This window comes from Capricornis sumatraensis, chromosome 16 (genome assembly GCF_032405125.1).
Source record: "Capricornis sumatraensis isolate serow.1 chromosome 16, serow.2, whole genome shotgun sequence".
In the NCBI taxonomy this organism is placed as follows: domain Eukaryota; kingdom Metazoa; phylum Chordata; class Mammalia; order Artiodactyla; family Bovidae; genus Capricornis; species Capricornis sumatraensis.
The window spans coordinates 3,511,029-3,537,172 of NC_091084.1; the positions used below are offsets into that span (position 1 = coordinate 3,511,029).

The following is a 26,144-nucleotide window of genomic DNA, read 5'->3' on the forward strand; positions in this document are numbered from 1 at the left end:
GTTTCCAGCTCTCTACTTGGCCAGGATTGGGCCTCCTGAGTTCCCAGTCCAGCACCACTGTTCTCGACTTCCCCTGAACTGATGGAGCAGTCTAGTGCTTAGTGAAAGAACATCTCCCACTTGTTCCATGTTAAGACTAAACTATTAAGCCTTCCTCAGACACTTTGTTGGCTCTGCAGCATTATTATGTAAGGAGACTTCCAAATAGGAAAGGACTGACTTTATTTTGAGGGGCTCCAAAATCACTGCAGATGGTGATTGCAGCCATGAAATTAAAAGATGCTTACTCCTTGGAAGGAAAGTTATGACTAACCCAGACAGCATATTTAAAAGCAGAGACATTACTTTGTCAACAAAGGTCCATCTAGTCAAGGCTGTGGTTTTTCCAGTGGTCATGTGTGGATGCGAGAGTTGGACTATAAAGAAAGCTGAGCACTGAAGAATTTGTGCTTTTGAACTATGGTGCTGGAGAAGACTCTTGAGAGTCCCTTGGACTGCAAGGAGATCCAACCAGTCCATCCTAAAGGAGATCAGTCCTGGGTGTTCATTGGAAGGAATGATGATGAAGCTGAAACTCCAATACTTTTGGCCACCTAGTGGGAAGAATTGACTCATTGGAAAAGATCCTGATGCTGGGAAAGATTGAGGGCAGGAGGAGAAGGGGATGACAGAGGATGAGATGGTTGGATGGCATCACTGACTCAATGGACATGAGTTTGAGCAAGCTCCGGTAGTTAGTGATGGACAGGGAGGCCTGGTGTGCTGTGGTTCATGGGGTCGCAAAAAGTCAGACATGACTGAGCAACTGAACTGAGCTGAAGGAGACTTCAGAAGACACGGAGCTTCCAGAAAGAAGCAGCTCCTTCCTGTGTGCCTTCTGAATAGAACCAAGGATACTGTGTGCAGTCAGTACATGCTGCTGGGGACAAAAAGGTTTCTTCTACCCATTTAGGTTCTTTGGGCTGGTCTATTAATTAAATTAACATAAAATAGATTAATGGGCTTCCCTGATGGTTCAGATGGTAAAGAATCTGCCTGCAATGCAGGATACCTAGGTTCGATCCATGGGAAGATCCCCTGGAGGAGGAAATGGCAACCCACTCCTGTAATCCTGCTTGGAGAATCCCATGGACAGCAGAGCCTGGCAGTCTACAGTCCATGGGGTGGCAAAGAATCAGACACGACTGAGCACTCATGAACCAACAAACAAATGAAAATAAATTAATGTGAGGGAATCACATTTAATTACATACATATGGGAGCCCAAAAAAGGATAGTGAGAGGCTCCCTGAAAGTCAAGCACTTGAGGCTGAGATGCCATATTCTGAAATAAGAAGAAGGCAATAGGGGTCTGGATTTTAAAAGGGGAAGAAGACAATTCACATTAAGACAGCAAGAGCCAATGCTGGTCAATCAATGCTTCCTGTGCCTCACAGACAGAGAGAGAAAGGACCTTAAACAAAGAGGCTCTGCTGGGTTTCCCCCAGCTTTCCAAACAGCCCACATGCTCTTAGTTACCTCCGGTGATAGCTATCTTCCTGGACCAGACTCTCCCTCTGAATTCTTTTAGGCAGTTAAGGGGTAGGTATGGCACCCCACTCCAATACTTTTGCCTGGAAAATCCCATGGACAGAGGAGCATGGTAGGCTGCAATCCATGGGGTCGCTAAGAGTCAGACACAAATGAGCGACTTCACTTTCATTTTCACTTTCATGCATTGCAGAAGGAAATGGCAACCCACTCCAGTATTCTTGCCTAGAGAATCCCAGGGATGGGGGAGCCTGGTGGGCTGCCATCTATGGGGTCACACAGAGTTGGACACGACTGAAGCAACTTAGCAGCAGCCGCAGTAAAACAACAATAGCAGCTACAACTCTTCCTGAGTCTTTTGTACCTTAACTGACTTCAGCTCAAACTAATCAATAAGCGTAAGTGGCATATTTTAGGGACATTCATTCTGAACTCTTTCAATGCCAAATAGTAATTATATTTTCATCTCTAATAATAGTTATACATGTTGAGCAAACCAGAGAGCAGAGTTTAGTGTTTAACTATTTCAAATGGACTTGAAACCAAAAAGAAAAATTTTAATAAAAACTAGACAAAGAATAACATATCACACAGATCCTTAGGAAGTTGTTTCTGACAGCTGCAACACACCAAGATTCCTGGCACCAAAAGTAATTGTTCACTTAACACCAATATTGTCTCCTGAAAATCCCTACTTGATTACAAAAGTCATAACCCCCACAGTCCTTCTCTGGTGACAATCACAGTGGCAGAGGGAAAGAAAGAGCACTTAGCACCATTGCCAGTATGTGATAGTCACACAGAATTTGTCTGTTCTCATGGCAAAAGTTGCATGTCATGTTACTTAAACTGCAAATAAACAAAGTAGGGCTGAAAAATAAACCATGGCTGAAGATCATCTCAAAAGTAATAAAAATGGAAATTTTATGCTAGGAATTGGCTTCCAAGTTCTAATACACTGGAGCCATAGGGTAAAATGGTATATTTAGGATAAGCAAAAGGAAGTACACACAAGCAACCTATAGTTTGTGGCTCCACGTTTTTCTTTTTCTGTTTATTTTTTTTTTTTTTTGTAAGTTGTTTGATCTCACTCTACATGTTTACACAGGAGCTTTTATAAATGGTGGCATGGCACTACTATTCAACATAGTTTTAGAAGTTTTGGCCACAGCAATCAGATCAGAAAAAGAAATAAAAGGAATCCAGATTGGAAAAGAAGTAAAACTCTCACTGTTTGCATATGACACGATCCTCTACATAGAAAACCCTAAAGACTCCACCAGAAAATTACTAGAGCTAGTCAATGAATATAGTAAAGTTACAGGATATAAAATTAACACAGAGAAATCCTTTGCATTCCTATACACTTGCTAAGTGCTAAGTCACTTCAGTTGTGTCCGACTCTTAGTGACCCCATGGACTGCAGCCTACCAGGCTCCTCTATCCATGGGATTTTCCAGGCAAGAGTAATGGAGTGGGCCACCATTACCTTCTCTGATACACTAACAATGAGAAAACAGAAAAAGAAATTAAGGAAACAATTCCATTCACCAATGCAACGAAAAGAATAAAATACTTAGGAATATAACTACCTAAAGAAACAAAAGATCTATATATAGAAAACAATAAAACAATGATGAAAGATATAAAACAGGACACAAATAGATAGAAAAATATACCATGTTCATTGGTTGGAAGAATCAATATAGTGAAAATGGGTATACTACTCAAAGCAATCTATAGATTCAGTGCAATCTCCATCAAGCTACCGATGGTATTTTTCACAGAACTAGAAAAAAATGATTTCACAATTAGTTCAGTTCAGTTCAGTCACTCAGTCGTGTCCAACTCTTTGTGACGCCATGAACTGTAACACATCAGGCCTCCCTGTCCATCACCAACTCCCAGAGTTCACTCAGACTCACGTCCATTGAGTCGGTGATGCCATCCAGCCATCTCATCCTCTGTTGTCCCCTTCTCCTCCTGCCCCTATTCCCTCCCACCATCAGAGTCGTTACCTATGAGTCAACTCTTCGCATGAGGTGGCCAAAGTACTGGAGTTTCAGCTTTTGCATCATTCCTTCCAAAGAAATTCCAGGGCTGATCTCCTTCAGAATGGACTGGTTGGATCTCCTTGCAGTCCAAGGGACTCTCAAGAGTCTTCTCCAACACCACACTTCAAAAGCATCAATTCTTAGGCACTCAGCTTTCTTCACAGTCTAACTCTCACATCCATACATGACCAGTGGAAAAACCATAGCCTTGACTAGACGGACTTTTGTTGGCAAAGTAATGTCTCTGCTTTTGAATATGCTATCTAGGTTGGTCATAACTTTTCTTCTAAGGAGTAAGAAGCGTCTTTTAATTTCATGGCTGCAGTCACCATCTGCAGTGATTCTGGAGCCCCCAAAATAAAGTCAGCCACGGTTTTCACTGTTTCCCCGTCTATTTCCCATGAAGTGATGGGAGCAAATGCCATGATCTTAGTTTTCTGAATGTTGAGCTTTAAGCCAACTTTGTCACTCTCCTTTTTCATTTTCATCAAGAGGCTTTTTAGTTCCTCTTCACTTTCTGCCATAAGGGTGGTGGTGTCATCTGCACATCTGAGGTTATTGATATTTCCCCAGCAATCTTGAATCCAGCTTGTGCTTCTTCCAGTCCAGCATTTCTCATGATGTACTCTGTATAGAAGTTAAATAAGCAGGGTGACAGTACACAGTTTGACGTACTCCTTTTCCTATTTGGAACCAGTCTGTTGTTCCTTGTCCAGTTATAACTGTTGCTTCTTGACCTGCATATAGGTTTCTCAAGAGGCAGTTCAGGTGGTCTGGTATGCCCATCTCTTTCAGAATTTTCCACAGTTTATTGTGAACCACACAGTCAAAGGCTTTGGCATAGTCAATAAAGCAGAAATAGATGCTTTTCTGGAACTCTCTTGCTTTTTCGATGATTCAGGGGATGTTGGCAATTTGATCTCTGGTTCCTCTGCCTTTTCTAAAACCAGCTTGAACATCTGGAAGTTCATGGTTCACGTATTGCTGAAGCCTGGCTTGGAGAATTTTGAGCATTACTTTACTAGAGTGTAAGATGAGTGCAATTGTGTGGTTTTGAGCATTCTTTGGCCTTCCCTTCCTTTGGGATTGGAATGAAAACTGACCTTTGTCAGTCCTGTGGCCACTGCTGAGTTTTCCAAATTTGCTGGCATATGGAGTGCAGCACTTTCACAGCATCATCTTTCAGGATTTGAAACAGCTCCACTGGAATTCCATCATCTCCACTAGCTTTGTTTGCAGTGATGCTTTCTAAGGCCCACTTGACTTCACATTCCAGGATGTCTGGCTCTAGATGAGTGATCACACAATCATGATTATCTTGGTCTTGAAGATCTTTTTTGTACAGTTCTTCTGTGTATTCTTGCCATCTCTTCTTAATATCTTCTGCTTCTGTTAGGTCCATACAATTTCTGTCCTTCATCAAGCCCATCTTTGCATGAAATGTTCCCTTGGTATCTCTAATTTTCTTGACGAGATCTCTAGTTTTTCTCATTCTGTCGTTTTCCTATATTTCTTTGCATTGATCGCTGAAGAAGGCTTTCTTATCTCTTCTTGCTATTCTTTGGAACTCTGCATTCAGATGCTTATATCTTTTCTTTTCTCCTTTGCTTTTCACGTCTCTTCTTTTCACAGCTATTTGTAAGGCCTCCCCAGACAGCCATTTTGCTTTTTTGCATTTCTTTTCTATGGGGATGGTCTTGATCCCTGTCTCCTGTACAATGTCATGAACCTCATCCCATAGTTCATCAGGCACTCTATCAGATCTAGTCCCCTAAATCTATTTCTCACTTCCACTGTATAATCATAAGGGATTTGATTTAGGTCATACCTGAATGGTCTAGTGGTTTTCCCTACTTTCTTCAATTTAAGTCTGAATTTGTCAATAAGGAGTTCATGATCTGAGCCACAGTCAGCTCCTGGTCTTGTTTTTGTTGACTATAGAGAGCTTCTCCATCTTTGGCTGCAAAGACTATAATCAATCTGATTTGGGTGTTGACAATCTGGTGATGTCCATGTATAGTCTTCTCTTGTGTTGTTGGAAGAGGGTGTTTGCTATGACCAGTGCATTTTCTTGGCAAAACTCTATTAGTCTTTGCCCTGCTTCATTCCGTATTCCAAGGCCAAGTTTGCCTGTTACTCCAGGTGTTTCTTGACTTCCTACTTTTGCATTCCAGTCCCCTATAATGAAAAGGACATCTTTTTTGAGTGTTAGTTCTAAAAGGTCTTATAGGTCTTCATAGAACCATTCAACTTCAACTTCTTCAGGATTACTGGTTGGGGCATAGACTTAGATTACTGTGATATTGAATAATGTGCTTTGGAAACGAACAGAGATCATACTGTCATTTTTGAGATTGCACCCAAGTACCGCATTTCAGTCTCTTTTGCTAACCATGATGGCTACTCCATTTCTTCTAAGGGATTCCTGTCTGCAGTAGTAGATATAATGGTCATCTGAGTTAAATTCACCCAATCCAGTCCATTTTAGTTCACAATTTGTATGGAACCACAAAAACCCTTGAACTGCCAAAGCAATCTTGAGAAAGAAGAATGGAACTGGAGGAATCAACCTTCCTAACTTCAGGCTATATTGCAAAGCTACAGTCATCAAGACAGTATGGTACTGGCACAAAGACAGAAATGTAGATCAATGGAAGGAAATAGAAAGCCTAGAGATAAACCCATGCACCTATCGACACCTTATCTTTGACAGAGGAGGCAAGAATATACAATGGAGAAAAGACAATCTTTTTAACAAGTGATGCTGGGAAAACTGGTCAACTACTTCTAAAAGAATGAAACTAGAACACTTTCTAACACCATACACAAAAATAAACTCAAAATGGGTTCAAGATCTAAATGTAAGACCAGAAACTATAAAACTCCTAGAGGTAAACATAGGCAAAACACTCTCCCACATAAATCACAGCAGCATCCCATATGACCCACCTCCCAGAATAATGGAAATAAAAACAAAAATAAACAAATGGGACCTAATTAAACTTAAAACCTTTTGCACAATGAAGGAAACTATAATGAAGTTGAAAAGACAGCCTTCAGAATGGGAGAAAATAATAGCAAATGAAGCAACTGACAAACAACTAATCTCAAAAGTATACAAGCAACTCCTGCAGCTCAATTCCAGAAAAATAAACGATCCAATCAAAAAGTGGGCCAAAGACCTAAACAGATATTTCTCCAAAGAAGACATACAGATGGCTAACAAACACATGAAAAGATGCTCAACATCACTCATTATCAGAGAAATGCAAATCAGAACCACAATGAGGTACCATCTCATGCCGGTCAGAATGACTGCTATCCAAAAGTTTACAAACAATAAATGCTGGAGAGGGTGTGGAGAAAAGCGAACACTCTTACACTGTTGGTGGGAATGCAGACTAGTACAGCCACTATGGATAACAGTGTGGAGATTCCTTAAAAAACTGGAAATAGAACTGCCATATGACCCAGCAATCCCACTGCTGGGCATACACATTGAGGAAACCAGAATCGAAAGAGACACATGTACCCCAATATTCATCGCAGCACTGTTTCTAATAGCCAGGACATGGAAGCAACCTAGATGTCCATCAGCAGATGAACAGATAAGAAAGCTGTGGTACATATACACAATGGAATATCACTGAGCCATTAAAAAGAATACATTTGAATCAGTTCTAATGAAGTGGATAAAACTGAAGCCTATCATACAGAGTGAAGTAGGCCAGAAAGAAAAACACCAATACAGTATACTAACACATATATATGGAATTTAGAAAGATGGTAATGATAACCCTATGTGCGAGACAGCAAAAGAGACACAGATGTATAGAACAGTCTTTTGGACTCTGTGGGAGAAGGCGAGGGTGGGATGATTTGAGAGAATAGCATTGAAACATGTATATTATCATATGTGAAATAGATCACCAGTCCAGGTTCAATGCATGAGACAGGGAGCTCCAGGCTGTTGCACTGGGATGACCCAGAGGGATGGGATGGGGAGGGAGGTGGGAGGGGGTTTCAGGATGCAGAACACATGTACACCTGTCTGATTCATGTCAATGTATGGCAAAACCACCACAATACTGTAAAGTAATTAGCCTCCAATTAAAAGAAATTAATTTTAAAAACTAAAAGAAAAGAAAACCTACACAAAAATAAATAAAGAAACCCTACCCCACCCCCCCCCAAAAAAAAATAAATAAATGGTGTTGTTGGTACTGGACCAACTCATATCAGCCTATTTAACCCATGATGTGGATAAATGGTGGCATCTGTTGTAACCACCACAGGGCTGCTAGTTAGTGTTGGTGATCCAGGGTGCCATCCTCTGTTTTCTGCTTCTTTTGAATTAAACATCCAAGATTGATCTCAACCATCTCTACTGGTTGAACCGTCACTCACTATTCTTTCCAAATTATACCTCCTCTTACACTTTTGTTGAAAGCTCCAGATTAATGTTATGTATTCAGCTGTTGGTTGGACATTTCTACCTGGAATACTCACACGCCTTTAAAGTTCAACCAGCTTTAAACTAAACATATTCTATTCTTCCCTCATTTTCTTAAACTTGCCCCTTTTCTTCTTCATGGCTCACTATGGATAGAATTTTGGGGTCTTATCGCAGCCCACCAATTTCATGAAGCTGTGTATTTGAAGATACTATTTCTCTGTCTGGAATCATCCTCTCCCACCCCTCAGCCAGGAAAACATCTCTTCCTTCTCTAAGATCCAGCTCAAGGGCTGTCTCTCTTGTCAGATTCACCGACCCCTTTGACTGCCACAGTCTCATAACAAGCAGAGTCTGTGTCCCCAGATCTCACTTAAAACTCCTCCCATACCATGCTGTTTTCTGATGTCTCCTTTACCTTGTGGTTGTCAATTTGTAATTTATCTGTCTTTCTGATTGTCAGCTCTTCTGTGTATCTCATTCTTATTACCTCCTAGACCCTAGGCCAGGACCCAGACAGGGGAAATGAGCAGGACTGTAGCAGAGATTTTGAACTTGGAATCAGACAACCCAGGATGCAAGCCTTAATTTTTCTGAATACTCCTTTTTCTATCTAGCAGGGTTCAGAGACATAGCTACATTTTAATCATTTAAAATTTTATAAACTGTATCTTCTGAACTCAATATAAAATCTACCTTCTGTGAAAATAACTCTATTTTCTGTTTCTACTGCTGGTTAACCACTTAAATGAGGATTTCTTCAGTTAATCTCTGAGGAGGCAAAGAGAAAAAGATACAGTTCCTCTATTGATAGAGCCATGGAATGGATGTTACAAGGAGATTTTCTGTAATCCTACAGGTTGAGTCATGTTTCTTAGCACCAGCTCTAATTCTATGCTCTTAATTGCTCTTGAGCTATTTTTTCTTCTTTATCTTTTATTTCTGCTGTGCGTTTTGTTTCAAACCAGATCCTCACAAACTGAAAGAGGATAATTAAGCCTGATATTTAAGCCTTTTGATTAATTTACATTTTATAGAGGGAGGAATTGATGACTAGTTTTTTTTTTTCTTATAACAATACCAAATACAAATTTTGTAAAGTTATTTCTAGAAAGCATTACCAGATCTGCAACTTATTTTCACAGGATATAAGTAATAGCTATCATTGATACACTCTTGAAAAATGCTTTAATAAGACCTTTTTTTTTCTGAATTACCAATGAAGCCATTGGTTTTGAGCACCAGGAAAAAAAATCTTTTCTCATATTAATTTTACATCGACTTTTATTTTATAAAGTTCTTGCCATGATAAAGACAAATTCTAGTAATTACAATTGAAAATTCAGCTTGCAGTCAAGGGAACCAATGAAGGTTTGTGGTGTTTGAAATATGATGATCATACATCTTTGAAGAAGAAACTATTTGCAATGGAATAAACATGTTAGATCATAATGTAAAGGTCAAATCCTGGCCAATCAGTCAGATTATTTTAAAAAATCACATTAAGGATACCATAAAAGCCTGACATTAAGGGCAAAAGATTAATATGTAATCTAAATTGTGAGATGAGAAAGAACCTACCATTTATTCTATACCTGAAAGTTTAATTGCTAAGTGAAAGATCTTAGCAGCAAGTGAGTTCGGAAGAGCATGTGGGCCCTCAGCGTGGGTTTGATGGTTCATCCTGAGCTTACTTCTGCCTCAGCTTTTCCTTATTTATTTTTGGCTGTGCTGGGTCTTCACTGCCACACACAGGCTTTCTTTAGTTGCGGGGAGCAGGGGCTACCCTTTATGTGGCGCACGGGCTTCTCATTTCAGTGGCTTCTCTCATTGCGGAGCATAGGCTCCAGGCACGTGGTCTCAGTAGTTGTGGCTCATGGGCTCAGTTGTTGTAATGCATGGACTTAGGTGCTTGCTTCAGGGACTGAACCCGCGGCCCCCACACTGGCCGGTGGGTTCTCAACCCCCAGACCACTTCTAGGAAGCCCTACCTCAGACTTTCTATCCAGTTTAACAACTATTTACCTCAGCCTGTCCTATTAGACTGAACTTTCCTAGGTGCAGGCACTCTGCTCTTTTCATCTTTTTTTTTTTTTAATTGAAGGATAATTGCTTTACAGAATTTTGGGTTTTCTGTCATACATCAATAAGAATCAGCCATACACTCATGTCCCCTACCTCCCCAAATCCCCTCCCACCTCCCTCCCCATCCCACCCTTCTAGGTTGTCACAGAGCCCCTGTTTGAGTTCCCTGAGTCATACAGCAAATTCCCATTGGCTGTCTATTTTACATATGATATTGTAAGTTTCCATGTTACTCTCTCCATACATCACACCCTCGCCCTCCTCCCATCCCCGTGTCCATAGGTCTGTTCTCTATGTCTGTTTCTCAACTGCTGCCCTGAAAATAAATTCATCAGTACCATCTTTCTAGATTCCATATATATGCATCAGTATACAATATTCATATTTCTCTTTCTGACTTACTTCACTCCGTATAATAGGCTCTACATTCGTTCACCTCATTAGAACTGACTCAAATGGGTTCCTTTTTATGGCTGAGTAATAGTCCATTGTGGATGTGTACTACAGCTTCTTTGTCCATTCATCTGTCGATGGACATCTAGGCTGCTTCCATGTTCTAGCTATTGTAAATAGTGCTGCAATGAACATTGGGGTACATGTGTCTTTTTCAATTTTGGTTTCTTCAGGGTATATCTCTTCATCTTTTAAACCATGCCTAGCATGGTACCTAGCATAGAGCAGGCTCTTGCTAAATACTTAATGAATCTATATATGAAAACATCAATAGAGTGTTTTTAAAGACAAAAAACTCCAAACATTCATATAACTAAAGCAGAGCTGTTCATTTCATCATCACTCCTTGACAAAGGAACTGTCTCTCACAAACACAACTGGCTGTGTCCTGCAGAAGTACAGGGTGTAACTTATAAAGCCAGCAGTTTTATTTCCTTTCCAATGACTTCCTTACATGTAACCAAAACCTGCCACCCAGGTCACATTGGTTCAGTTGGCTGATGAGACCAATAACCTGTCTCTGACAGTGACAATAGTAAGGGACCTGTTAGATGTAAAGATTGACTGTGTTGTTCCATACATCACTCTCTTTTTTCTGAGTATAAATGGTATCTATAAAGAATATAAAAACATATAAATATAGGGAAAAAATCACCACAATCTCTCCATTAACATTTTGGTGTTTCCTTTACATTTTTAAAATAATTGAAATGAAATTTTATCAGTTTTGTGTCTGGATTACATCATTCTGAGAGCATTTTCCATGTTACTATATTTTTCTCAAAAACATCCCTTTTAATAGCTGCATATATTTTGCCTCAAGGAATACCATACTACAGTGTATTTTTCACTGCAATAAATAATGCTTAATGGAATAATCTTTTACATAAATATTTTAAGCCTTTTTATATAGAAATATGATATAGTACACTTACATGTATCCATTAGCCAGGTCCAATCCATTTCCCTTCCTCTGGTCCAGATTGTTTTAAGGCAAATTCTAGACATTCTATTATGATGTCATTTACTTTTATTTATTAAATAAATTATTCCATATATTCTCTCTATGTATTTACATATATTATTGTTTTTATAATAATACATATTGTTAGAGTATAATATATACTCAATTTTTAAATCAAATATCCAGTTAGTTGTTCAAGCATACCAAATTTTATGGCACTTCATTTACTGCACTTTGCACATACTGTGTTTTTTTACAAATTGAAGTTCTGTGCCAATGCTGTGTCAGGCAAGTCTATCAATACTGTCCTTCCAACAGCATATGCTTGTTTTGTGTCTCTGTTATATTTTGCTAACTCTCACATTTCAAACTTTTTCATCATTTTTATATTTGTTATGGTGATCTGGGATCAGTGATCTTTGATGTTACTATTGTCATTGTTTTGGGGTGCTATAAACCATGCACACAAAATGGCAAAACTTATTGATAAACATGGGTTCTGACTGCTCCACCAACCAGCCCTTCCCCATCTCTCGCTCTCTCTTTGGGTCTCCCTATTTCCTGAGACATAGAAATATTGAAATAGGCCAATTAATAACCCTACAACAGCCTCTAAGTGTGCAAGTGACAGGAAAAGTCACACATTTCTTCTTGTAAAAGCTAGAAATAATTAAGCTTAGTGAGGGAAGCTGAAAGCTAGGCCTCTTGCATGAAAGAGTTAGCCAAGTTTTGAATGCAAAGGAAAAGTTCTTGAAGGAAATTAAAAGTGCTATTCCAGTGAACACACAGAAATGGTTAACAAAGAGAAACAGTCTTATTGCTGACATGGAGAAAGTTTTAGTGGTCTAGATAGAAGATCAAACCAGCTGCCACATTCTCTTAAGCCAAAGCCTAATCCAGAGCAAAGTTTAACTCTCTTTAATGCTCTGAAGGCTGAGAGAGGTGAGGAAGCTGGAGAAGAAAAGTCTCATAGCAGAGGCTGGTTCATGAGGTTTAAGGCAAGAAACTCTCTCCATAACATAAAAGTACAAGTGCTGATGTAGAAACTGCAGCAAGTTATCCAGAAGATCTAGCTAAAATAGTTACTTAAGATAGTTATTTAAGGTGGCACCATTAAATAACAGATTTTCAATGTAGATGAAACAGCCTAATATTGGAAGAAGATGCCATCTAGGAATTTCATAGCTAGAGAGGAGAAGTCAATGCCTGACTTTAAAGCTTCAAAGGACAGGGGCTAATGCAGATGGTGACTTGAAGTGAATGTCCATTTACCATTCCTAGGGCCCTTAATAATTATGCCAAATCTACTTTGCTTGTGCTCTACTAATGGAACAAGTTTAGGATGATAACACATTTATTTACAACATAGTTTACTGAATGTCTTAAGTCCACTGCTGAGATCCTGCTGCTCAAAAGAAAAAAAAAAAAAAAAACGTTCCTTTCAGAATATGACAGGTCATTGACAAGGCACCTGGTCAACCCAAGAGCTCTGATGAGGATATACAATAAGATTAGTGTTACTTTCATGCCTGCTAACACAAGGTCCATTCTGTAGCCCATGGATCAAGGAGTAGTTTTGACTGAAAGTGAAGCGACTCCTTGTGACCCCATGGACTGTAGGCCACCAGGCTCCTCTGTTCATGGGATTCTCCAGGCAAGAATACTGGAGTGTGTTGCCATTTCATTTTCCAGAGAATCTTCCTGACCCAGGGATGGAACTCCAGTCTTCCACACTGCCAGTAGATTCTTAACCATCTGAATCATCAGGGGTTCCAGTTTTGACTATTAAGTCTTATTACTTAAGAAACATCACTTTATAAGGCTATAGCTGTCATAGTGATTCCTGCGATGGATCTGGGCAAAAGTCTATTGAAAACCTTCTGGAATGAACTCACTATCCTAGATGTCATTAAGAACATTCAGGATTCATGGGAAGAGGCCAAAATATCAACATGAACAGGAGTTTGGAAGAAGTTCACTCCAGCCTTCACGGATGACTTTGAGGGGTTCAAGGCTTCGGTGGCAGCTGTACCCACAGATGTGATGGAAATAGCAAGACAACTGAAAGTGGAGCCTGGAGATGTGTCTGAATTCCTGCAATACTGTGATACAGATTTAATGGATGAAAAGTTGCTTACTTTGGGTGAGCAAAGAAAGTGGTTTCTTGAGCTGGAATCTACTTCTGGTGAAGATGTTGTGAAGGTTGTTGAAATGACAACAAAGGATTTAGAATATTAAATCATCTAAGTTGATAAAGCAGCATCAGGGTTTGAGAGGACTGACTCTAATTTTGAAAGAAGTTCTATGTGGGTTAAATGCTGTCAAACAGCACTGCATGCTACAGAGAAACTGCCCCTGAAAGGAAGAGTCAATCAATGGGGCAAACTTCACTGTGGTCTTATTTTAAGAAATTTCCACAGCAACTACTCCAACTTTGAGCAACTATCACATTGATCAGTCAGCAGCCACCAACATCAAGGCAAGACCCTCCACCAAAAAAAGAGATTAATAACTTGTTAAAGGCCCAGATGACAGTTAGCATTTTTTAGCAATAAAGTATTTTTAAATTAAGGAATGTACTTTTTAAAGACATAATTCAGTTGCACACTTAATAGACTACAGTATAGTGTAAACATAACTTTTACATGCACTGGGAAACCAAAAAATTCATGTGAGTCACTTTATTATGATATTCATTTTATTTCAGTGGTCTGAAACTGAATCCACAATATTTCTGAGGTATGTCTGTTGATTCCCAGGTGGTACTATGGTAAAGAACCCACTTGCCAATACAGGAGTCAAGAGACAGGGGTTTGACCCCTGGGTTACAAAGATCCCCTGGAGGAGGACATGGCAACCCACTCCAGGATTCTTGCCTGGAGAATCCTCACGGACAGAAGAGCCTGGCAGGCTACAGTCCATGAGGTTGCAAAGAGTCAGACACTACTGAAGTGGCTTAGCACACATGCTCACATGTCTGCACATAAATCTTTGATCACATTTCTGATTCTGTCCATGGGATAGAATGTTAAAAAATGGAATTCTGGGTAAAGATGAAAGCTCTTGATGGCTTATGATATCTTGCCAGATTGCTTTGCTGAAAACATTCATCCATTTTCACTCCCATGAGTAACAGGAGAGCCCCATTTTCCTTCACCCTAACCAACAACCAGTCATTGAACTGATAGTTTGAAATGCATTCTGAAAGAATCCTCTTCACCCAGAAGCTAATGGTGAGGTCTTTGGAGTCAGTCAAGGCTGAGATTCAATCCTTAGCCTATGTAGCCCCATGATATGTGAGTCAGTCTCTGAACATCTGCTTCCTCATTCAGTAGATAAAAATACATAACACATAGAGTTTTGTGATGATTAGATGTTATAATATTTATAAAGTGCTTAGCATGGTCCTGGCAAATAGTTCAAAAAATGCCTGTTTTAGACTAAAAGTCCCATGAGGTCATGTCTATTGTGGGTGGTTTCTTGTATTGCTCTTGTTTTGCCTTCACTTAGTGTCCAGTGAGGAGCTAGCACTCAATAACCAATGCCTGAGGGCTCAGATGAGGAAGGGTGAGGAGTACAGCCCTGATGGGTCTCCAGTCAGTCGCTCTGACAGCAGGAGGGAGGTGACCCTTGTCTTGCGGAGCCTCAGGCCCTCCAGCTCACTCTGGCCCTGACCAAGCCTGCAGCTGCTTGTCACTGATTCTGGAGGCTCTTCATCCGGAGATTCAGAGCAGCAAGGTCCTCACTGTATGAATGAGAGAAGCTCTGTAGAGAAAGGGATATTGCTAGAAGTTTTACCAAGAACACGAAGGGCGTTTTCTCTGTCAATGGCTGGGGGAGTTTATGGCCAGTGAGCCTATGTCCTCGCCCTCAAGGATGCCACTCAGCTCTGGGGGACAGTGCGGGGACCCACCAGAGTGTCTCAAGCATGCTGCCTGGCCCCAGATTCACTTCATGGGAGTTTTGACCTCACCAACATCTGTAATACAACCCCTGACTTGGACGCTGTGGCTTCAGCTAGTAGGGAGAGTGCAGCTTCTCTCCTGATGCTGGTGAACAGGCTGGTGTGAGGAAGAGAAGCCCCAGTTGCTCCGTGCCCCTGTGTACTGCATCCCAGAGGGAGGCATCCTCTGTATAGCTGGAACAGGACACAGGGCCAGCTGGATGCAGGCCAGTCAGTCTGTGAGGATCGGAGGTGTGGCTTGGCCTTTTTCACAGATCTCTGGTCCAGAGCATTCTCCTAGGACCAGGGAGGCCTGGGGCTCCTGTGGCATCTCTGCTGAACATCACGACCTATGTGAAGGCCTAGCTCCTGCCTACCATCCATTCTAGAATCTAGCTCTCTCTCTACCTCATCTTTGGAATGCTCATGGGTGGTTCAGAGAAATGATGGCTCCTCTTTTTTCTGAGAACTACTTATCTTTTTTCAAGGAGGAGCTTATCTAATCGACTTGCCTGAAAAATGCAGTGACTCTGTATTAGCAATACTTGGTCTATTTTCTTAATGAAAAGTCAATATCTCCTTCCTAACATCATACATAAAAATAAACTCAAAATGGATTAAAGACTTCAAGGCCAGAAACTATAAATCTCTTAGAGGAAAACATAGGCAGTACATTCTTTGACATACATCACAGTAAGATCCTCTGTGACCCACCTCCTAGAGTAATGGAAATAAAAACAAACAAATGGGATATAATTAAACTTCAAAGCTTTTGCACAGCAGAGGAAACTATAAGATTAAAACACAATGCTCAGAAGAGAGATAATAACTGCAAATAAAACAACGGACAAAGGATTAATCTCCAGAATATATAAGCAGTACATACAGCTCAGTATTAGGAAAAAAACCAGCCTAATCAAAAAATGGGCAGAAGACTCTAAATAGACATTTCTCCAAAGAAGATATACAGATGGCCAATAAATGCATGAAGTGTTCAACATCACTCATTATTAGAGACATGCAAATCAAAACTAGAATGAGGTATCGTCTCACACCAGTCAGAATGGTCATCATCAAAAAATATACAAACAATAAATGCTGGAGAGGATGTGGAAAAAAGGGAGCCCTCCTACATTGTTGGTAGGAATGTAAATTGATATAGCCATAATGGAAAACAGTATGGAGAATCCTTTAAAAATAGGCATAAATCTACCATTATGATCCAGCAACCCCACTACTGGCATATATCCCGAGGAAGCCATGACAGAAAAAGACACATGTACCCTCAGTACTCATAGCAGCATGGTTTACAATAGCCAGGACACGGAAGCAGCCTAGATGTCCATCAACAGATGTATGGATGAAGAAGATGTGGTATATATATACAAAGGAATATTACTCAACCATAAAAAAGAATGAATTTGAGTCAGTTCTGGTGAGGTAGATGAATCTAGAGCCTGTTATATAGAGAAGAAAGGCAGAAAGAGAAAAACAAATACAGTATATTAACACATATATATGAAATCTAGAAAAGTGATACTGATGAACCTATTTACAGGGAAGGAATGGAGATGAAGATGAAGAGAATGGACTTGTGGACACAGTCGGGGAGGGAGAGAGTGAGACGAATGGAGAAAGCAGCACTGACATGTATACACTATCAGGTGGAAGACAGACCGCTGGTGAGAAGTTGCTGCGTAGCACAGGGAGCCAACCTGGTGCTCTGTGATAACCTGGAGCGATGAGATTTGGCGAGGGGAGGGAGGCTAAGGAGGGAGGGGATGTATTATATAATTATGGCTGATATGTGCTGTTGTATGGCAGAAACCAACAGAACATTCAAAAATATATTTGAAAAAAAGTCTGTGTTCCACTGAATCCTCAAGGCTAGGGCAGTAGCCTCAGTGCTATCTATCTGTAACTGGAGTAATTAAACATGTCCTGAAGCCAAATATAAATATAACTATACACACACACACACACACACACACACACACACACGTGTGTGTATTAAATGAATAAAAAAATTCATGTCCCTTAAGGTTAATTTAATTACTAGTAATGTCCTGGGCTTATTAGCTATTTGCATTTCCTATCTATCACTTTAAAATTCATGTCCTCTGGCCATTGAACAAGGGAATTTGTTAGCTTTTACCAAGTCTTTAAAATGTAACTACATTTTATATACAAAAAGTTCACATCTAAGAGTTTATCTTAAAGAAACAAAGCAACTATATTCACAAATACATATATATTTATTATATTAATTATATACTTCCAATTTTTTATAATCAGAAAAAATAATGTGATTTGGGGAGAAAACCAAAAAATAGAAAAATTTCCATAGGAAATTATTAAATAATTTTAGTTGCTGGACACATTAAACCTAGCTGAACTAATCCTGAGAATCCCAGTGATCACCTGTTCTATTATCTATTATCTAGTCTATTATCTATTATAGATTTTATCTGGACCAACTGGACACCATTTACTTTTCAATTTTCACAAGAACTTGGTCAATGAGTCACCCATATTTACTGCTTATTGTTTAATATGAATCCTTGTAACCATTTGAAAAGTCTCCAAGGGAAAGCTCTCCTCTGGGTGTTTACTCTGTCTGGGCCAGTCATCAACATGAGATCCAGCTCACAGTTTCCTTTGCACTTTGCCCTTTTTTACATAATCTCTGTTCAAAGATGCACCAGGATTTGAGACTACTGTTTTAGGTTGTTAAGTCAGGACATGCCTCAGTTTCATGAGAGGCAGTGTGGTCATGCAGAAAGAACAAGATATGGATTCAGATTTAAATCTCAGCTCTACATTTATTAGCTGTGTGATCTTATTGCTCAGTTGCTACATCATGCCTGACTCCATGTGTGACACCCATGGATTGCAGCACTCCAGTCTTCCCTGTCCATCACCATCTTCCAGAGTTTGCTCCAACTCATGTGCATTGACTCGATGATGCCTTCCTGTTGTCCCTTTCTTCTCCTGCCTTTTCCCAGCATCAGGATCTTTTCCAATGAGTCAGATCTTCACCATCAGGTGGCCAAAGTATTGGAGATTCAGCTTCAGCATCAGTCCTTTGAAGGAATATTCAGGACTGATTTCCTTTAGGATTGACAGGTTTGATCTCCTTGCTGTCCAAGGGACTCTCAAGAGTCTTCTCCAACACTACAGTTCAAAAACATCAATTCTTCGTTGCTCAGTTTTCCTTATACTCTCTCACATCCATACATGACTACTGGAAAAATCATAGCTTTGACTATTCAGACCTCTGAAAGTGATGCCTCTGCTTTTTAATATGCTGTTTAGGTTTTTCATAGCTTTTCTTCCAAGGAGTAAGTGTCTTTTAATTTCATGGCTGCAGTCAATGTCTGCAGTGATTTTGGAGCTCAAGAAAATAAAATCACTGTCACTGTTTCCATTGTTGTTTGCCATTGAAATGACGGGACTGGGTGTCATTATCTTAGTTTTTGAATGCTGAATTTTGTCAGCTTTTTCACTCTCCTCTTTCAACTTTATCAGAACTCTTTAGTTCCTCTTGGCTTTTTGCCATTATGGTGGTATCACCTGCATATCTGAGATTGTTTATATTTCTCCTGGCAATCTTGATTCTAGCTTGATTCATCCATCCCAGCATTTCACATGATGTACTCTGCATATACATTAAATAAGCAGGGTGACAATATACAGCCTTGATGTACTCCTTTCCTGATTTTGAGCCAGTCTGTTGTTCCATGTCCAGTTCTAACTGTTGCTTCTTGACCTGGATCCAGGTAAGGTGATGTGGTATTTTCAACTCTTTAAGGATTTTCCAGTTTGTTATGATCTTATGCTTTTTAAAAAGGTTAATAATGCCTACTTTTTAGTGTTATGAGAATAGTGAGAGTGCATATACACACCTGGAAGCCTGGTGGCTCAGACGATACAGTTTGCCTGTAGTTCAGGAGACTGGGGTTTGATCCCTGGGTTGGGAAGATCCCCTGGAGAAAGGAATGGCTACCTACTCAAGTATTCTTGCCTGGAGAATTCCATGGACAGAGAAGCCTGGGAGGTTACAATCCATGGGGTTAAAGAGTTGGACACAACTGAGCAACTAACACTTTCATACACAGTTGGGCCTGGAAGGGAAGCACAACTCAGTGAACATCACTCTCCTGCATTGTCCACCTCTCCTCATTCCCTGGTACGAGCACTGGGGAGAAGGGACTCCTGCAGAATACAAGGGGATGTCATGTAGGGAGTGGACATGAAGACGGAAGGAAACCAGTGGCTGGAGAGACAGAGGGGGTTTGATAGTGAGGTTCAGAACTGCCAGAAAGCCTGGACTGGCTGTTTTGTAAATGTACGAAGGGTCTTGGGAGAGGAGGGTAATCCACCTGGCTTACACAGATTGGCAGAAAGGAAGGTGGGTGAGGTAGGGGCATGGGAATCATTACTACTCTCTCCTGACAGGCTAGGTCACCAATGGGCAAAGGAACATTAGGCCAGGTAAACAAGGTTGGTAACATTTCAGGTAAGAAACAGAAACATAACAGCAAGAATAGGATATTTTCTTTTTTTTTTTTTAGGATATTTTCTTAATGTCACAAACATTAGCTAGCTCTTAGCAGCCCTGGGATTTCTTTGGAGGTAATGATGCTGAAGCTGATGCTGAAGCTGAAACTCCAGTACTTTGACCACCTCATGAGAAGAGTTGACTCATTAGAAAAGACTCTGATGCTGGAAGGGATTGGGGGCAGGAGGATAAGGGGACTACAGAGGATGAGATGGCTGGATGGCATCACTGACTCGATGGCCGTGAGTCTGAGTGAACTCCGGGAGTTGGTGATGGACAGGGAGGCCTGGCGTGCTGTGATTCATGGGGTTGCAATGAGTCGGACAAGACTGAGTGACTGAACTGAAATGAACTGAACTGAACAACCCAAATTGGTTTCTTTGACTATCAAAGGAAATGTCAAGTCTGGGAATAAGATTAAGGTTTGAATTATATCAACTACAGGGACTTCCCTGGTGGCCCAGTGGCTTAGACTCCGCACTCCCAATGCAGGGGGCCCGGGTTCAATCCCTGGTCAGGAAACTAGATCCCACATGCTGCAACTAAGACCCAGAGCAGCCAAATAAATAAATAAACATAAATATGTAAATATAAAAAAAGAAAAATAAATAAATCAACTACAATTAATAACAGTTAAGAATTATAACCAACCATATAGCACAGGGAACTATATTCAATGTCCTAAGATAAACCATAATGGAAAAAAATGTATATGTGTATATATATATATATATATATACACACACACATATATACATACACACATATATATATTTGAATATATATACAGATATATAAAATATATATTAGAATATACACATATATATTAGAATATAATTCTTATATATATAAGAATGTGTATACATATATATAACTGAATCACTTTACTGTACAGAAGTTAACATTGTAAATCAACTATATTTCAATTTTTGCCAAAAACTTATATTAACTCACAAGCAGTATATATGACTATAAAATTTACTTGAAAATTTATGGAGCCAAGAATTACCAAGATACTTTTGGGGAGATAACAAAGATGGAAGGCATGTTCTAGTAGATGAAAAGCTCATTATAAAAGTATAGTAATGAATTTGAAACAGAGTAATGGAACCAAATAAAAAGGTCAGAAATCCACATAGGTATATGTGGTCTGTTAATTAATGACTAAGAGAGCTCTGCACTGCAGGGGAAAATGACAAGTGATTTCAACAAATGTTGTTGAGGCAAGGGCATCTCCATGTGGAGCAGAATGAAATGATTCCTATCTCAGACCACACATAAAAATAAATGCCCAGCTGGACTGTAGAGTTACATGTAAAAGACAAATTAGATAAGCTTTTGGTAGATAACACAGAAGAACCTCCAGATCCTAAGATCTTAGGATAGAGAAACAGGACACGAAACATTAATCACCGATAAACTGAACTTTGTTGAAATGAAGAACTTCTGTTCAACAAAACATCATTTACAGAATGAAAGGGTAACCCACTGGAGAGAACTTTCAATACATATACACAATAAAGAAATTATTTAAAACATACATCTCAGAAATCAGTTTTAAAAAAAAAACCAGACTACTCACTCAAAAATGGGCAAAATATTTGAATACACATATTACAAAAGACATCAAAATTGTGAAAAACAATATGCATATGTTTTTTAACATCATTAGTTATCAGACAAATGAAAATAAACACAGAAGACAGTACTACATATCCATCAGAATGACTAAAATGAGAAAGGGTGAAAATAGCAAATATTTTATAAGGACATGGACCATGCTACGTGGCTGGTGGGAGTGGGAACTGCTATAAGCAATGAAAAAGTAGGGACATGCTGCAACATGGTTGTAGTTCAGATATCACATTGTGAAAAAAAAAAGTTATACACAAAAAAAGGTACACACTGTATGAGTCCATTTGAATGAAGTTATCATTTGCTAAATTTATAAAATTTGGAGAAAAAGCTAAAATTTTATGTTCCTTGTCTGCACTTTGCCAGTTTTTTGATATATTTACACTGGAAGCCAGTGCACTTAGATAAGACAAAAAACATTAAAGGCATAAGAATTAAAAGATGTAAAAATATCTTCATTGATAGATCACATAAAATTACACCTGGAAAAGCCAAATGCATCAAAGATAAAACAACTTTAAGTGATAGGATTCATCAAGTTAGCAGGATATAAAATTACTATACAAAAACAAAGATTTCATATATAAAAATAATACCCAGTTATAAGATATAATGGAGGAGAAAAATGATAATCACAATAGCAGCATGACAAGATGAAATAATACTGATGATTAAATTTTTAGTGTTCAAAACCTCCATGAAGAACATTTTAAACATTTTTAAGATGCATAAAATAAACTTGAATAAATGTTAAATATTCTTTGTTCTTAGATAGGATATCCTTAAAAGATCAGTTCTTCCTAATTTATAAATTAGGAAGGTCAGTTCTTCCTAATTTATAAATTTATAAATTTAATGAAATCCTAAAAAAAAAAAAAAAAAAAAAAAAACCACCAAAACAGTTTTTGTTGCTGTTGAAGCTAAAAAAGTGATACTTGTTAATTTGGAAAAACAAACACAAAAGAATACCTAGGAAAACATTGAAAATGAAAAGCTATGAGGGGTAATGAGCCCTATTGCATTCAGCTCAGTTCAGTTTGGTCACTCAGTTGTGTCTGAGTCTCTGCAATCCCATGGACTGCAGCACGCCAGGCCTCCCTGTCCATCAGCAACTCCGGGAGCCTGCTCAAACTTGTGTCCATTAAGTCAGTGATGCCATCCAACCAATTCATCCTCTGGCATCCCCTTCTCCTCCTGCCCTCAATCTTTCCCAGCATCAGGGTCTTTTCCAATGAGTCAGCTCTTCGCATGAGATGGCCAAAGAATTGGAGTTTCAGCTTCAACATCAGTCTTTCCAATGAACACCAAGGACTGATCTCCTTTAGGATGGACTGGTTGGATCTCCTTGCAGTCCAAGGGACTTTCAAGAGTCTTCTCCAACACCACAGGTCAAAAACATCAATTCGTCGGCACTCAGCTTTCTTCACAGTCCAAACCTCACATCCATGCACAACTATTGGAAAAACCATAGCTTTGACTATATGGACCTCTGTGGGAAAAGCAATGTCTGTATTTTTTAATATGCTGTCTGGGTAGGTCATAGTTTTTCTTCCAAGAAGCAAGCATCTTTTAATTTCATGGCTGCGGTCATTTTGGAGCCCAAGAAAACAAGTCTGTCACTGTTTCCATTGTTTCCCAATCTATTGCCATGAAGTGATGGGACTGGATGTCATGATCTTAGTTTTTTGAATACTGAGTTTTAAGCCAGGTTTTCACTCTCCTCTTTCACGTTAATCAAGAGACTCTTTAGTTTCTCTTCACTTTCTGCCATAAGGTTAGTGTCATCTGCATATTTGAGGTTATTGGTATTTCTTCCAGCAATCTTGATTCCAGCTTGTTCATCCAGTCCAGCGTTTCATGTGATGTACTCCGCATATAAGTTAAATAAGCAGAGTGACAATATACAATCTTGATGTACTCCCTTCCCAATTTGGAACTAGTCTGTTGTTCCATGTTTGGTTCTAACTCTTGCTTCTTGACCTGCATACAGATTTCTCAGTAGGCAGGTAAGGTGGTGGTCTCGTATTCCCATCTCTTGAAGAATTTTCCACGCTTTGTTGTGATCTACACAGTCAAAGGCTTTGGCATAATCAATAAAGCAAAAGTAAATGTTTTCCTGGAATTCTCTTGCTTTTTCAATGATCCACAGATGTTGGCAATTTGATCTCTGATTCCTCTGCCTTTTCTATATCCAGCTTGAATATCAGGAAGTTCGCAGTTCACATACTGTTAAAGCCTGGCTTGGAGAATTTTGAGCATTACTTTGCTAGCATGTGAGATGAATGCAATTGTGCGGTAGTTTGAATAGTCTGGCATTACCTTTCTTTGGGATTGGAATGAAAACTGACCTTTTCCAGTCCTGTGACCACTGCTGTTTTCCAAATTTGCTGGCATATTGAGTGTAGCACTTTAACAGCATCATCTTTTAGAATTTGAAATAGCTCAGCTGGAATTTCATCACCTCCACTAGCTTTGTTTATAGTGATGCTTCCTAAGGCCCACTTAACTCCTCACTCCAGGATGTCTGGCTCTAGGTGAGTGATCGATCACACCATCTGGTCATCTTTCTTGTATAGTTCTATTCTTGCCACCTCTTCTTAACATTTTCTGCTTCTATTAGTCCATATGATTTCTGTCCAATTTACTGTGCCCATCTTTGCATGAAATGTTCCTTTGGTATCTCTGGTTTTCTTGAAGAGATCTCTAGTCTTTAATACTACACATTAAAACATACTATACAGCCTTCATTTTTAAACTTTGTGCTATTGGTGCATGAAGAGCACCAACAGAATGGAACAAAGTTGAGAAATAGACAACACAACATATGGAAACCTAGCACATCACTAGGGCAAAGAGGCGGCTTTAATAAATGATGGACAGACAATTGGATAGTCATCTGTAAAAGAGAAAATTAAATCTATTCTTCACAACTTTACACAAGAGTAAACTAAGTGGATCAGAGATCTAAATGTGGACAAATGAAACTATAAGAGCACAAAAAGAAAGTAATGCATTATAGACAAAGGGCGAATATCCTTAACATAAAAGTATTTTTATTAATTGGTGGGGGTGGAAGAACTAAAGATCTTAGGAAAAGGGGTTAAATACATGAACAAGCAATATACCAAAAATGGCCCTGAAATATATATTTACAGTTCAATTTTATTCATAACAGAAATACAAACTAAAACTACATGGAGATGCTCATCCACTACATTGCCAAAAAATCAAAAGCTTGACAATAAATTCTAACGGTGAGGCTATGGAGAAATAGGCTGTCTCACATATCTTCAGCAGAAATACAAAACAGAGTAACCTCTATGGAGGGAATTTGGCGGTATTTAGCAAAACTACACAAACATTTACTGTTTTACCCAGCAATTCCACCTTCCAGGAATTTACTCTGAAAATACACATCCATAAATATGAAAATATTAACACTGCAGAAATGTTTATATAATTGTAAATACTGGAGCTACTTAAATATCCAAATGCAGGAAAATGATAGAATAAACCATTGTATTTAAACTCAAGGGAGTACTATGCAGCTATGAAAAACAGAAAAATCTATATAGATTGTTTGGTGTAATTTTCAGGATACATTGTTTGGTGGGGGGTAGGGAGACAGTATATATAGCATACAACTTTTTGCATAAGAAAAATGGAGAAATTAAAATACACAAATTCATTTTTAGCAAAAAGAAATACAGAAAAGATAAACAAGAATGAAATTGTTTACTTACAATAGAGCAGAGAGAGGGATATGGGAGGGAAGAGAATAAGATTTAAAGGCACAAGAATATACACTGAAGTATTACGGGGTAAAGAAGCATTTCCCCTTGCAACCTACTCTCCAAAGACTGAAAAAAAATTACACATAAGTGTACATGTTCATGTTTGTATATGAATATATATATGGATGGGCTTCCCTGGTGGCTCTAAGGTTAAAACCTCTGCCTGCAATGCGGGAGACCTGGGTTTGATCCCTGGGTCGGGAAGATCCCCTGGAGAAGGAAATGGCATGGAACATACACACATAGAGAACAGTTTTTTTAATGATGAAAAGTTAAAAATTGGTGAATCTGAGTAAAAGGTAAAAAGTTCTCTATTATCCTTGCACATTTTCCAAATTTGATATTATTTCAAAATTAAAAGTTTAAAAAATGTAATCTGGTTTCAAAGCACTCCTGAAAAGCTCAGAAATCAAGACTGGGATGATCAGCTGCTGTGTGCTTTCATGTATGTCTATGACAGATGGTTAGATGTCATTTCACAAGTCCTGTTTCTAGACTATCAAGACCTACAGACAAAACAAAAGACCATCAGATATGCAATTGCGCCTCTCATTCAACTAAGCAATGCCTTTTCACCTCTAGCAACACTTGCTCCAAGTCCAGAGACATCCCACAATCAGTTCAAATGCAATCATAGGTAGACTGAAGTTAGTTTTATAAGCTTACAGCTGA

At 39.1% G+C, this 26,144-nt stretch overlaps 1 pseudogene; it reads left to right on the forward strand.

Annotated features, from left to right (window-relative positions):
- Nucleotides 1–14,733: 14,733 nt before the first annotated feature.
- LOC138092745 (nucleoside diphosphate kinase 6 pseudogene) lies at nucleotides 14,734–15,871 on the forward strand (annotated as a pseudogene).
- The last annotated feature ends 10,273 nt before the right edge of the window (nucleotides 15,872–26,144 follow it).